This window comes from Dipodomys merriami, unplaced genomic scaffold, assembly GCF_024711535.1.
Source record: "Dipodomys merriami isolate MVZ:Mamm:240054 unplaced genomic scaffold, mDipMer1.0.p SCAF_16, whole genome shotgun sequence".
Lineage (NCBI taxonomy): Eukaryota > Metazoa > Chordata > Mammalia > Rodentia > Heteromyidae > Dipodomys > Dipodomys merriami.
Window position 1 is genome coordinate 26,676,756 of NW_027202937.1, and position 15,979 is coordinate 26,692,734.

The following is a 15,979-nucleotide window of genomic DNA, read 5'->3' on the forward strand; positions in this document are numbered from 1 at the left end:
GATCTCCTAAGCCACTCAGTTATGGAGTGGAGGAGAGGCAGAGGGGAAAGAATCTCCCTTCCTTGGGTTAAAGGGCTATAAAATCAGGTCAACTCACCAGAGATCTCAGAGTCAGAAAGCACAACATTACCACGAGCATTGCTTTCATTTTCTGAGGTGCAGATACTGAATAAGAGGGATTTGAAATGGGCTCTTTTGATTTACTTGTTTATCCAAAGTGGAGAATGAAAGAAACACATCCATGTTTCCCTGTTGTTTATTGTTATGTGGAAAACTAAAACAGAGGTGGGGGAGGGAGCCGGAGGGGAGGGAAGGGGGGGGGAGAGAAACACATACATACACAAATACAAACCCAAGTCAACTTCTAACATCACATAAACTCTCATCTGAGAATTGAATCACAAAATACAACAGGTAATATCAGTTCTCGTACCTCTGTATCTGTCTTAAGATGCTTTGGGCTGGGAACCAGTGGCTCACACCTGTAATCCTAGCTGCTCAGGAGGCTGAGATCTGAGGATATATGATTCAAAGCCAGACTGGGCAGGAAAGTCCGTGAGACTCTTATCTCTAATAAACCACCAGAAAACTGGAAGTGGTACTGTGGCTCAAGTGGTAGAGTGCTTGCCTTGAGCTAAAGAGCTGAGGAATAGTCCCCAGGCCCAGAGTTCAAGCCCCGTGACAGAAAAAAAAAAAAAAAGATGCTTTGGGATAATGAACAATTCTTTGCTATATTGAAATTGATTTAATGCCTGACACACACAGGTATTCCAACCTAGTTTTTCTTGTTCTTAATGATACCGTTAAGTGACCCATGTCAGGTGAGAAAGTAAAAAAGTGTGGATCTCTTATGGGTTCCCTCACAAGGTAGCCATGAGTCCCTACCAAAGACCTAGTAATGATCAGTTAGTCAACTATTTCTTCCCAAGATATAGAGACACATTGGTCTGAAGTGGATGATTTATAAACAGTGATCATCCATAGGAGTGAATGCTACAGTGATTTCTTTCTTATGCCACAATAGCCCAAAATGTGTCTTTGTTTGCAAGGGCCTAGATTAGATATAGTCTTAATCAAATCATGTGCTCAGGTCTCACCTCCAAAGAAGTAACTGGCATTTCCCTTGACAAACAGCAGGATTGCCATCAGAGTTGGGAGAGAGGAAGAACATTGGGATGGAAAACTATAGAATTATTGTGTATGGAAAGTTCCCACGTTTAAGACATGCTAATTGATCTGTTCTGTGTGGTTATGATAGAGAAGAAAAAAGAATAGAGGAAGGCTGGACTTGGTGGTCCTAAAACTAAAAAGTGATGTTCCTGTATAAGACTATATTTTTATTTTGATGACTGAAAATGAGCAAAACCAACTGAACTTCCATAGAGGTTTATGTCCAAACAAAACTAGTAATGTTTAGTATATGGTTGGAGAATTCTAGAAGGAGGTTCAGGGCATTGAGATGGCTTGCATGTAGGAAAGGTTCTCTCTCTCTCTCTCTCTCTCTCTCTCTCTCTCTCTCTCTCTCTCTCTCTCTCTCTCTCTCTCTCTCTCTCTCTCTCTCTCTTTCTCTCCCCTTCTCTTCCTCTTCCTCCTTCCCTTCCCCTTCTCTCCCCACTTCCTCTCCCTCTCAAATTAAAAGTGACTTTCACTTTCTTGGGGAAATCTTTGTTGGTTGTATTTGACTTTACATGCTGACATGTCCTTAGAGGTGGGAGTATTTTCTGCTGCATAGTAGGATATATTTTAAGTGGCCCAACCCACGCTATGCTTTGGCTGTGCTTGATCATTTTTCTACAGAAAAAGCCAATGCCCTGGAGCTGTAGCTGAGGGTGTAGCTCAGTGGTAGATCCCTGCCTAGCACGTGGAGCCACAGCTTTCCATTCCTTGCATTTCAAAAAGAAGAAACAAACAAACAAACAAAAAGGAGACTTTGGAATTTCAGTTACAATCCTCAGTACGAACCCTCTAAATGGAAGTGGTTCAACCTCTTTGCCATCCATCTAGATTTGAAGTTGAGTTCATCATGACTCCCAGATTTTTACAAGAGAGATCCATAGGCCCTGCTTGCTTTTGTCTGGGAACAAATATCTGAGATATCTGAGCACCTCACGAATCACCCTTCAGAAAATCTAACTTATCATGGACATATGTGTGTTCGTGTATGTGTGTCCTCTAGATACATAATATCATATATATATATTCAAACTAACCAATATCATATATATTTAAACTAAATTTAACTAATATAACATATATGTGTATATATGTGTGTATATATGTATATATATATATATATATATATATATATATATATATATATATATATATATATATATATATATATATATCCCCAGGCACTGAGTTAATGCTAGGATCAAATTTCCCTTTGCTTTGTCAGCTACCAAATCCTATTTCGGGATGCCCCCTGTCTTTTTTTGGAGCCCCCAAGTCTGGGCTGAGCTTTTGTCCACAGCATGGAATCGGTCCCCAACGACCTGGTTCAGCTCGGGGCTCCAGGACCCCTGCCTGAGAGGAGGCGGTGTCCTCTGCGCCCCTGACAGCGTCCTACCCAGCTCATCCCCGGGCCGGCCGCCTGCCAGTCACAGTGCTGCCCGGGCTAAATTCCCCTGAAAATAACCCTGCCGTGAGCCCCTTTGTATTAGGCGCAGATCACCCCTTGATTTCGATGGTCTGGGGGTGGTGGTAAGGGGGGTGAGGTGAAGGGCTGTGGGGGTGAAATAGAGTTTGAACTCTGCCTGGGGTTGAGCAGAGCGGAGGCCGGCGTGCACGGGGCCTGTAAGGGAGGTATGGTGGCCCTGTGTGGCGGCCACCAGCTCTTGTGCCCAAGTTAGACCCAATTAAAGTGCAGTAAAACCCTGAGAAAGAGGTTGGGGATTTGCCTGCGCCTCCCACCTCGCTGGCATGCTTGGGGGTGCAGTGAGAGAGAGCCTGGAGGTTTCAGGTCAGGGTTTTAAGGGCCCCTTTTTTCTTTTTTTCTTCTTTTTTTCTACGGGAATGCGCTTTAATTAATGACTAGAGGCAGATCTGGGAAACTTTCTGGCTCCTTGACTCCCTGGAAGGCGTGAAGTTTCAGATCCCCAGCCCGGGGTGGGGGTGGGGGGCGCAAAGCAGACAGAGCTGCTTGGGGAGTCGGGGTCCTGGCCTTGAGCATCTTTCTCTCCCACTTCGCCTCCCCGGGCTTTGCATCCTCATCCCAAGTCACCAAATATCCATGTGACACATCTCCTTAGGCCCAAGGGGAGCCGGTCACCTGCCAACGCTTTCCAGTCCAACGAAGTGACCATTGGCCACTTGATTTGGGGGGGGGGTGAGATACAAAGTCATTAAGATCTCACTGTATTGCAACCATTTGCTTGGCCTTCCAATATTGGTGAGAGCCATTGTCCCAGGACAAGCAACTTCTGCAAGAGGGGCATTCTACAGGGGGAGAATTGATCTGACCCCTGCTGGGTCTCCACAGTCAAGCCTGGAAACCTATGCATCCCAGGACCCAAGGAGGAATTGGGTGGTATTTTAAGACCACCCCAGGCCCAGTATAACCTTGGGGTTGCTCGTCTCTGCGCTGTCTCTCTCTCTCTCTCTCTCTCTCTCTCTCTCTCTCTCTCTCTCCCACTCATCTATAGCCCTCTGCTCCCCCACCCTTTGTATAAAATGCACACCGAATTTTTGGGGCGGGGGGGGGGCGGGGAGACTGGCTGGGCCGGGCTGGGGAGGGGGGCTTGGTAGATAGTTGATATTCCGTGTCCAGCCGCTCTCTGCGCTCCCATTCTCTAAGCTCAGCCGGGGGGAAGTGTCGCCCCGGGCCAAACATATGCTTCTTTCCAGCGCGCTAATCCACCTTCAGCGTGGAGACATAATTGCTCGAGTGTCCATGGATTCTCTGCGCTTTGTCCCTCGCTGGCTCCCATCAGCCCTGGCACACGCCATTTCAATCAAATCTTTTCAGAAAACTGTCTCCTTTTATCAAGTCCCAGCCCCTGCGAACCACGGGGGCATTTAACAAAACACCCCACGTCTTCCGCCCGCATCCCTCAGCCCTGAGCTGAGAAAGCTGTGATTATTACAACAACTTTTCATAGAGTTCCGTCTCTGAGAAGGAGAGGGGGAGGGAGAATGGGGAGAGAGAGAGAGAGAGAGAGAGAGAGAGAGAGAGAGAGAGAGAGAGAGAGAGAGAGAGAGATGTGGAACCTCAGCGCTGTAGCTGTAAAGCCAAAAGTCTTTTCTAAGCCCCTTAGTGTCAGGTGTATTGGCAGGAAAGGTCAAAGGTCATCCTCAAAGCGCAAACACGATTCATCTCAGTTATTATTATTTTTTTTCCGTTGAAACCTCAGAAATGGACTGCTTCTGCGGAGAGTTAGAGCCGCCCAATGGGATAAAAAGACAGGCAGAAATCAGCTCTGCAAAATGGGCAGAGCCAGGGCTTGTATTGATAGGCTCTGACTCCGAAAGCCGAGGCTAAACAGAAATCCCTTGCGCACATTGAATCTCTTTTGTTGCCTATCAGGCAACAATAAAAGTTTAATATGGAGATCTCTGACTTATGACGATACTCTGGTAAATATGGATCTCTCTCTCTCTCTCTCTCTCTCTCTCTCTCTCTCTCTCTCTCTCTCTCTCTCTCTCTCTCTCTCTCTCTCTCTCTCTTCCTTACTCCTGATTTAATATTTTGAATTCTTAGCTTCAGGAGAGAAAATCCTGGAGAAAAGAAGAAGGATAAAAGAGTGAAAAGAACTCTAGAAATACCTGAGTAGCAGACATAAAAATATTTTTGATGTTGAGGAAAAGAAAATAATGAAGGCAAATGCAAAGGAGGTGGTTTGATTTTGTGCAGCAATTTTGATGCAAATATACCCAAACAGAAAAGACTGTAGTTCTATTATAGGGAACACAGTTTTGCTGCTTGTTTATAAAATGAGGATATCAGGGTAATGAACACTTTTCTTCAAGTCCCAAATCAGCCTGTATTTAGACTGATTTCAATGTTCTAGGTAGTTTTTCTCTCTGAAACAATTTGTTTCATTATGGCAAGGAAAGGGAGTCAGGGTTAATGGACCTGTCTCCTCATCTTGCAGTTCTAAAAGGTCTTTGTGGCCTGAAACTGCATGTAGCTTTTTGATTCTTGCTTATAAGGCCTAGCAAAGAAATGGAAGCATTTACAAGTGACAAGGTCTTCCCTTTGGCATAAGCCTTCAGTGCCAACCACATTGGCACTTCTGGAATCAAAGGAAATCACTGGGGTGTCTTGGATGGACTAAATTGATGAGTCAAAATTTTATTCTTGTCAGATGCCCATGGCTCACATCTTTAATCCTAGATACTCAGGAGGCTGAGATCTGAGGATCATGGTTTTACTACCAACCAACCAAATAACCAAACAACAATCCCCCCCCCCCCAAGTGGAGCTGTGGCTCCAGTGCTAGAGTGTTAGTCTTAAGAGAGTTAAAAAAAAAAAAAATAGCTCAGGGACAACAGGCCCCAAATTCAAGCCCTCTAGGACCGGCACAGATTTTTTTTTTTATTCACTTGCTTAAATTATGATCATTTTAAACTAAAAAGAAGACTGGGTATCAGTAAGACCTCTATCATTCTTTTCCTGTCTCTGCAGTTTAGGGAGGGGATGGATTCAAAAAAAGCAATACTATTGGGAAGAGAGAGAGAAGTTCTGTACTAACTACTTAAGAGCTATTATGGCAAGGGCTATGGGAATTCCCCATTGAGGAGACCATGCTCAATAAATACAGTTCTTGTTTATTCTCTCCATTCCCTACCACTATCTTTCAGGGCCAGTTGGATCTAAAATGATAGCTCCAAAAGAAGGAGAGTGATTTCTTGAAATATCAGGGAGCCTGGGAGTGATGGGTCTTAAAGATAAGTGTTTCTTCCAAGCTAAAAATGGTCTTGAAGATTCCTGTGAAGTCAGAGGCTGAAAAACTTCAGTGAGTTTTTCATTTGGTGCAAAATGAGACATAATCAGATAGTTCCAGCTTATTGGATCCACTAGAACAAGGTGGGCTTAGGGGAGACCCGTTATTAGGAAATGATGACCCAAAGGGGATTTTTGAGCCAGCCCTGTGACTACATCTTGTGAGAGCTATCGAAACAAAAGCATAGAACATGTACACAGGGCTGGGAAGGTGGCTCAGTGGTAGAACGCTTGCCTTGCATGCCTGAGGCCCTGGGTTGGATTCCTCAGCACCACATAAGCAAAAAGAAAAAAGCTGAAAGTGGTGCTGTGGCTCAAGTGGTAGAGCTCCCACGGCCGGACACACACACACACACACACACACACACACACACACACACACGAACATGTACACAATACCAAAGTAAAGAAATGCATGAAAGCAGTAGTATATAGCAGCCACTGGATCTGTTGGAGAGGAGCAAAGTTGCCAGAGCCTCAGCCACAGATGGAGATGATGGGCAAGGTGGAGGACCTAGAAAGAGCTCATTTCTCTGTATTTTGACTATTAGACCTGTGTGTGTGTGTGTGTGTGTGTGTGTGTGTGTGTGTGTGTGTGTGTGTGTAAAAAGTGATCACTCTTTGTATATAAATATTAAAAAAAAGATTCAACAAAAAGAATAGAGAAAAGTTCTGATTAGGAAGGCTCTAAAATGAAGAGCTCAAATCAAGACCTGACCAGACCCTACCTGGATGGTTGCTTTCCAGCTCTTTCTTCTGGGTTGCCACTGGAAAACCAGGAGAGGACTAACAGGGATATGATCAAGCCAGAAATCTCAGTGTTCTTCAGAGACATAGTTTACAAGAAGGAAAAGCACCTGCTTGTGTCCCAGGGGACTTTTTGCTACTGACCAAGAGGATGTTAGGACCAGACTGAGCAGGGTGGTTTCTCAGAGAATTCCAAGTTTGGCAAAGTTCCTCTGTATTCCCAGACCTTAGAAATTTATACATCTTCTAGAGAATTGATGAGTAACTGAGATGTTAGAGTTCCTTGGGTTGGGGGGCAGGGAGGAACAAACCAAAACATGTCAATAGATGTTAGCAAGTTTGAGAAAACTCTCCTAAGGAGACAACCCCATCATCTTCCTTTCTTTGTGCACTGAGCATTTTGGCGGAACTTAGTGTTTCTTTGTATTTCCCTCCTCTGTTGAGAAAAACCTTAAAGACCTTCTACTAGACTTAGATTTAACCACAACCTTTACTGAATCTGGTTTATGAAAACCAGACTTCTCTAAGAGACGGGTCTTCTGGCAGCAATTAGTCTGACTTTTCTTTAACAAAATTCTTTGTAATGCCATTCAGAAAACCAGTCAGTAGGGAGTTTGTGGCAGGGTGTGTGTGTGTGTGGGTGGGTGGGGATGGGAGGAGGTGGTTGGGATGTGTGTGGGGGTGGTGTTACAGAAAGCCAATTTGTATGATTTGGTGGAAAAAATTCTTAATGTTAGCACATTAACTCAGGGGGAGCTGTGAAATATTTAATTAGTGCTCTGGGTGGGATCCTATTAAAACTGGCTCTATTTTTTGAAAATTTTGCTTGTACTTTTCCTAGATGCATTGCTCTCTTGCCCTGCCATTAAATGATTTTGAGTGGTTCACCGAGGTAGTTTATCTTTAAGAGCAGAGTTTCCAAGAATGAATGAAAGAAAGAGCCTATTAGTGAATATTGGAATGTAGATCATAGGAAGAGAGAGTACCTGGAGAGGGAACCATAGTTTATCTTCATTCCATAATGGGTTCTCTGAACCAGTGGGGCAGCAATATACCCTTCCCTCCCTCCACAACACACACACACAGACACAGACACACGTACACACAACAAACAAGAGACCTATTCATTCAGTCTGCAAAGCCACCTTCTTTTCGTGGTTATGCAAATACTAAATTGAATCAACGGGCTAGAACGTTCAGCCCATTGCTGAAATATGATAGAAAAAAAAAGTTGAGTATTGCAAGGAAATTGATTCCAACAGTTCGTTTTCAGACGGTGGTGGAGGTCTGGCTATCTGAAGGTGGAGACATAAATACACGCTGTTAAAGTGGAGGCTGCCATTCTGAAAAGCCGCCTCCCTCTGGGAGATAAGAATTTGAGCCATTTCACATGCAAGCCCGAGAACTCTGAGCAGCCCACCCCTCGGGCAGAGAGGACTCTTCTCTGAACTCGCTCTGCGCTAGCCTTCGCTGTTGACAGGAGGCGAGGTCCGAAGGGCCAATTTAATTGAGAGTCTACCCGGGGCGGGAAGGCAGCCAGCTCCGGCGTGCGATCCTGCCGAGAGGAAAGAAGGATTCAGACGGGCCCGCGAGCCCGCTGGGAGCAAACACACACTCTCTTCTCTCCTTCCCCTTCAGACCTGGGCACAAGGACTTTCTTTAGGACCTTGAAAGAGTTGAGACTTGTTTTCCCCCAAGCCAGGGCGTTCTTTCTCCTTCTAGGCCTCTGGGGTTTCTGATTTCTCGAACTTCTGGATGGATGGACGAGTATGCAGAACCTCAGTTTCCCTGATTCGGAGACCAAAGTGGAAAGTTTCTCAGGGGGTCTGGGACATGCTGGTTTCTCAGGAAATCAAAATGCGGGCCTGGGGGCGGGGGTAGGGGTGGAGGTGAGGGTGGGGAAGGGAGAACCGAATCCACCTCTCCTTTCTAATCCACGGCGGTGTTCCTATGCGCGGGACCTAGAACCACCAACACCAGACCCAGCACCTCCCGCGGCCCCTCGCCCTCCCCCCAGCCACCAACTCCGTTTTAGGCCTAATCAAAAAAAAATCTAATCTTTCAGCAACTCAATACATCATTTCAATAAGAATGACTTCACTTTAATAAAGATTTAATACATTAAATCTGTCTTTGTCGCTGATGGATGCTCCTTTGTCTAGCCAACGATTTGGGTTTTCGGGATCCAGAATTCCCGGGGAAATGCTGTAATTCCGAGTCGGGGATTGCTACGATCGTTTGAGAACACTTTCTGGGAGAAACAGTCCTGCGTGCGTCCCGACACGCACCCCGGGCTCCCACGCCCCACCAGAGGCCTTCCTGGGCCCGCTGTCGGGGCTCTGAGATCTGCCTGGGATGTGGAGTTGGGGGTGGGGGTGGGGGGTGCGCCAGGAAGGGAGGGGCGCGCCCGCGGAGAGGAGGGGGGAGCGGGCCAGGGAGGGAGGGGGTGAGGTGCCGAGCGCAGCGTCTGCTGGAGCATCATTTGCCCTGAATCACAAATTTTCACGGCTTAGAAAGAAAAGGTAAAAGCTAATGTCTGGCTCAATTAATAAACATGGTAATTTCACACCCGGAGAAGGACATAATTTCATCCGAGCGCTATCGGCGCCATCACAAAGGGTCAGGGCGCAGCTGCGGAGATCCCGGGTCATTACGGAGTCGCCGAGCGGCTCCCCGCGCCCCGGCCCAGCGCGCGCCTCCAGGCGAGGGATGGCTGCGGGCGAGGCCGCGGCTTTCCCCGATAAAGGACTTACCCACCGTGCGGGAAATAGAGCAGCTTTCTGAGGACCAGTAATCAGCACGCAGACGTAGCGCCCTCCACGGCCCCCCCTCCTTCCCCCGTCTCCATTTACTTAAAAAAAAAATCAAAGATAAAACATGCAAACACCCTCTCCCCCATCGCCCTGTCCCTCTCAAGTCCTTTATGACCATACCAGGACCAACACAATGTACATACACATTCTTTTCTTTCATTTTGTATTTTTTTTTTTTTAAAGAAGCTGCCTTTTTGGATCGCTGTCCATAGACAGCTATTGTATCTGTGAATTTCAGGACAGTTGCAGTTGATAAATTTCTGATGTCAAGATTTGGGGCCAGGAGCTGGGAGACAAGATATTAGCTTCAATCTCATAATCTCTTAATCACATTACACTTTAAGTGAGCATGTGTAATTTCACCCATCAATGATTTATTTAAGCATTTGGAGCACAATTACTTGTCTCCTACACAGATACTGACTGCAGCATTGTTCGCTAGAAAAGAAACCTGGAGCTTTAGGAAACACAACCTATCTTTTCCTGCTCCATGACTTGCTCTACCTCAGAATCAAAATTCATCTGTAATCGAGACCCTCAGGGTCCGTCTTCTCAAAGCCCTCAAAGGGGCGCCCCAAAGGCAAATCCAGCCGAACCAAAAGGCGGGGCGGTGTGTGTGTGTGTGTGTGTGTGTGTGTGTGTGTGTGTGTGTGTGTGTGTGTGTGTGTGTGTGTGTGTGTACCTCTCTTTCCTTCTCTGGATTTAGATTTTCAGACCCTCAAAGCTAAAATAAATGTCTATTAAATAGCCGCATGCAAATAGGAAGACGCCAGGGCAGCTAAACACACAATGCCCATCTCATATAAAACAAAAGCATGATTGATGGCAACTCGGATGCTTGTGTGTTTGGAATATATATATATACATATATATATATATATATATATGTATATATATATATATATATTTGTCCAGTCTCCCAGGTGTCCAGATTATTGAAGAGCGAAATGCATATTTTAACGAGAGAAGCTGGCCAAGGTTTGGGACTGGCGGTCCACCCTCGGACGCCCCGGCGTGGTATAATTGAGGCGAGGGAGGCTCCCGAGGGCGAAGAATTTTAACACATTCTCCTCCTGGGCGTCGGAGGAGGCGATGCTAACTTGACAGCTCTGGGGCAAATGGTTAGAGAAAATGGATCGTTTTCCCCCGGCTCGGGGCCTCTCTTTCCTGACTAAGGGGCGGGGGACCGCGTGCCCAACAGCCGGGAAGACGGCGGGATCCCAGGTTCCGCCCTGATGGGGCTGGGCTGGGGCGGCGCAGTAGCCGGGCGGGGTCTGCGTGGCCCTTGGTGCCAAGCCGTCTTTGATCCCAAAGGGTCTAAGGCCTTTGGGTAACGAGCAGGCTGCGCTTAAATCTCAGAGACATCAGTCTATCACAGGGGCCTGAGGTGCTGGGTTCCCTCGAGAAGCATTCATTGTTCAGGCATTTTCAGGGCCTCAGAATGGGGGAGAGGGGTAAGCTGTGGGAAGACGGGAGGGGTCGTCCCCACCATTGGGGAGGAGAGCCCACGCAGGTGGGACTCTGAGCCTGATGTATGGTTTTGGAGATCAGTGCCTGGAGCGTTACTGTCCTGACGGACTACTACAGCAGAAAGTTGGGGTACCAGCAAGTGGAAATAGATGGAACCTTCCGGTATCTAAGAATTTGTTTCTTCTAGTCAATTCTCCAGTCCTCTCTCTAGTCAATTCTTCAGTCTCCTCTCCTCTCCTCTCCTCTACTCCCCTCTCCTATCCCCTCCCCTCCCCTCCTCTTCCCTCTCCTCTCCTCTTCCCTCCCCTCTCTTCCCCTCCCTCCCTTCCCCTCTCCCCTTCTCTCTTCTCTCTTTCTCTTCTCTCCATTTCTCCCTCTTCTTCCTCCCCTTCCCTTGCCTCCTCTTCTATTAACCTAAATATGCCAGAATCAGGCAGAAACAGAAGAAAAACCACAGAGGAATCGAACCACAGCGATTTCTCCCCATAGTCAAGTGGATCTGAGATATTGAGGAACAGGCTTGACAGATGGCCTTTTGCCACAGAGGGGACCCCCCCAGATCCCCCATTTTGTTTGCTGGGGGTGTCTGTGGGCCCTGCATTGTCCTTGCCTTGAGGAGGAGAAGCCCGCGTTTTCCGGGCATCGAATCCCACCCCCCCAACTTGAATCCATCTTGCTGCTCCAGTCAAGCTCGGTGGATTCATAATAGCGACAAGGAGTAATTACATATTAGAAAACAAAACAATAATTACACCACCAAGTCGACACACTAGACAGCGAAGCGCAGTCGCCTGGGCTGGAAGCGGCAAAGCCCCTCGGCGCCCGCGGCGTCTCAGCAAATCGTGAACGCCTCCCCCCAACCCCGCCCCCCAAGCCTGGGTCTACACTGACCCAAGCCCAGGACTTCTCCAGAAGCTGCATCGCAGTTGCGCTCCTGCCCTTGCTTGGGCCACTCGCTAACAGGCCGTAGTCCTCCTTATTCATAATTTTGGGGTTGTGACTGACATGCCTGTGCTAAGTATCAAAAGCCAGAAGTACTGATTTCGTGTGCATGCGTGCGTGCGTGCGTGCTGACAATGGATGGAGCTTGGAATCAGGGCCTTGATTGTTTTTGTTTTTCTTCACTCAGACTGTCGCTTGACCACTTGAGCCACAGCTCCACTTCCTGGCTCTCTCTCTCTGTGTGTGTGTGTGTGTGTGTGTGTGTGTGTGTGTGTGTGTGTGTGTGTGTGTGTGATTAATTAGAGGTAAGAATCTTAGGCTTTTCTGTCCTGCCCTGGCTGGCTTAGAACCTCAAATCTCAGCTTCCTGCTTGGTTAGGACTCACCTACTACCGACTTGAACCAATTTCTTAGAGAGCCGGGCTTCCCTGTCTCCTTTTCCCTTTTCTTTTTTCTCAAGGCTATCTCTCTATCACCTGAGCCACAGCTCCACTTCCAGCTTTTGGGTGATAAATTGATGATCAGTCTCACCGACTTTACTGCCTGTTCTGGCTTCGAACCTAGGTCCTTAGATCTCAAGCCTCCCGTGTAACTAGGATTGCAGGCGTGAGCCACCAGCTCCCGGCTTTGATTTTTCAATCGAGGTGGACTCACTGATTTGTGAGTTTGAACGTGGAATAGAGAACACCAGTCTTGTTCATTTCCCCCAGCACCTGTCCTCTGGTTACTTGGATACTTGACCTTAAGACCCTAAGGCTGTGACACCTTCCAGTTTCTGCTTTATTTCTCCAATTGTCCAGGCTGTTGAGGTGTTTAACTTCCCTCTGGGGAACCCTAAGGCCAGTGACTGTGTCCCGTACAGAGAGAAGCATGTCCATAACCAAGGCCCTCATCCCTATTTTCCTTGGAATAACTGCGGAAGAACTTTCTCTCTCAAGGGATCTGCTCTGCACATTCGCCCGGTTATTTAGGGACCCAGGTCTGGCAGCAAGGTGGTTTTTTGGGGGGGCTGGGTGGGGGGGAGGTGGGTTGGGGTGGAGGACAGCCTGGATCGGAAGCCGTATCTTCCCCCACTGCTTGGAGCCCGCCGCGGTGGGCAGCGTACTCCCTTGGCAGCGACTGTGAAAAGAAACGCCATAGGTTTGGACCTTGCAAATTGCGCCGCTGACACCCCCGACCTCGGTCTGGAAAAGATGCAAAGATCGAGCCAGGGGTCTCCACTTCAGGCTTCTCCTCCGGTGTCCCCAGCCAGTCTTCTCCTAGGCTGGACCCTGCCTGGAAGTCTAGGAGGCTCAGATGGGGCGCTCCAGTGCGCCCCGAGCCTGGAGGGTGTCAAAGAGTTGGAGCGTCGCTGGTGATGATCTTACACCCGGCCCCTATCAGGGTTGCGGAGCGGTGAGAAAGCCCGGGTAACCTTTAGGCCCTAGGTGGGAGCAGGAATGAAGCCTTGGACCGGTTTCAAGCTGGTTGTGCTTAGCCAGATGTTACCAAAAGGAATCAGATTTGACCAAGGCAAGAAAAGGCCAGAGAGGTGCAGGGCAAGGTGCGTACTCCGGGGTTGGGGAGCTGGAGGCAGGCAAAGCCCCGGGCCCTGGGTTTCACGCCCTCTGCAGGGCCTGGGCGTCCCAGCTGAACGTCAGTGGCTCCTTCCATCCCCCAGGACCCGGGGAAGGACAAAGGACCTATAAAAAAAAATCCAACAACAACAACAAAAAATATCAGCTTGACCCCCAAAAGAACACTGTTTAATGAGGTGGAAAATTCTTCCACACAAATTGCTTTTTCTACTACTTTATGAGAGTTCATAAATGTTAATGAAATCCAGTTACCAAAAAGTAACATACATCATTGCCGCTGAAGGGAAGCAGAGGAAGAAAGGTGGTTGGTTAACGTACAATCATAATTAAAATAACAGCAGCGCGGCAACAATGCTGCCCCTTGGCTAAGGTGGTTGGAGGCCCAGCCGGTCGGACCATTCATTCTGTTGGATCTGGGCTGACCATGCGCATTTTCACTGGACAGGACAATTGCAGTTTAACGAATAGTGGAAGCAACATCACCACCAAAACAAAAACAAAAAACAAAGAACCCAATCAAAAATATAAAACGAACAAATAAACTGGAGCAGTGCAGAAGCAGTGGATTAGAGTGGAAATAAAACCACGAAATGCTCTTCTCCTTTCTCTTGCAACAGAAAGCTCGTTGTAGACTCAAGCTTTCTCAAAATGTATGTAGAAAAAAATAGAGACCAGGTAAGGAAGACAGTGCATTATTCTCCCTACTTCAATACAAGTATGCTTGCTGGTGTGTGTGTGTGTGTGTGTGTGTGTGTGTGTGTGTGTGTGTGTGTGTGTGTGTGTGTGTGTGTGTGTGTTGGTATTGGGTCTTGAACTCAGGGCTTTGTTCTTGGCATTTTCATTCAAGGATGGTGCTCTGCCACTTGAGCCATAGTTCTACTTCCAGTTTTTTACTGGTTAGCTGGAGAGAAGAGTCTTAGATTTATCTGCCTGGGGTTGGCTTTGAATCCTCAGATCTCAGCCTTACTGAGTAGCTAGGATTACAGGTGAGCCACCAGCACTTGATAATATGTTTGCCCTTTTCCCTCTCTCTGTGCATATCACTGTCAGCTCCTAAGCAAGCCATCCTATTCTGGCTTTTCTTTTCTTTTCTTTTCCCTTCCTTCCTTCCTTCCTTCCTTCCTTCCTTCCTTCCTTCCTTCCTTCCTTCCTTCCTTCCTTCCTTCCTTCCTTCCTTTCCTTCTTTCTTTTTTTTTTATCAGTCTTGGGTCTTGAACTCTGGGCTTGGGCGCTGTCCCCCAGCTCTTCAGCTCAAGGCTAGCACTCTACCACTTGAGCCACAGCACCACTTGTGGTTTTCTGAGTGGTTTATTGGAGATAGAGTCTCATGGACTTTCCTGCCTGGGCTGGCTTTGAACCTTGACCCTTAGATCTCAGCCTCCTGAGTAACTAGGGTTACAGGCCTGAGCCACTTGCGTCCGGCTCTGGTTTTTCTCTTCATCTCTCTCTTTTTTTATTCCTTTCCTCCTCCCTCCCACCTTACCTGTCTCTTCTTCCCTCTCTCTTTTCTCCTTTCTTCTCTTTCTTTCATCCCTTCTTTCTTTCTTTCTTTTTTTCCTTCTTTCTTTCTCTTCTTTTTTCCTTTCATGGAAACCAGGGTCTGCAGCCTGCTCAGTACCTGTTCTATCAATGAGCTACATCCCCCTTTTATCCTGGCATTTCTGTGTCCAGCACCCAGCTGGGTGTATAGATAGCACATAGTGGGTCAGAAAGGTATGTGTTGAGTAAGTGAATGATGGAAGGGACCAATGACAAAATGTGAAATAACTTGAGGGATGATCTATTCGATAGCACTCAAAGATGAGACTTCAATATTCATTCAAGCACTTCATATTTTCAATCATTAAAAATATTTTTGATCATGAAAATACACTAAGTAAACAAAACAAAACCCCTTCCCTTATGAAACTTACACTTGATTTGGCATATTATGGTAGATTTATTATCATTTTATGCAGCTGATCAAATGTCTTCTTGTCTAATTTTTTAGAAAATGTTTACCTTTTCCTCTTGTTCATTAAATGAAATTGCAAAGAAGAGATGGAAGTCTTCTGGTGAAAGTCATTATAGCAAGAAGGTATTTAATATATATTTTATATTTTTAATGGAACAATTTTGTTTTATGACCTTATTGCTAAAGGAGGAAAAATGATTTTTAAAATTTTTGTTAGTGTCAAGGACAGCTGGATATTTTCCTGTTCCCTTTGAGAGTTTTGAAATCAAGTCATTTAGAATTTACACGTAGTGCTTAATATTTTGTGCAATATAAATACAAGTATTAATGCTTTAAACTGTAGCTCCTATCTTTTGTCAGCTACTGTAATCATTGTCTCATAACCAGCTTTTAACATAGGTACTATTACTGGGTCTGGTGGCTCACACCTGTAATCCTAGCTACTAGAGAAGTGGAAATCAGTAGGTTCCAAAAGGCTCAAGAAACCCCATCTCAACAGAAAAGCTGGACATGTTCCCGCCTATAATCCCAGA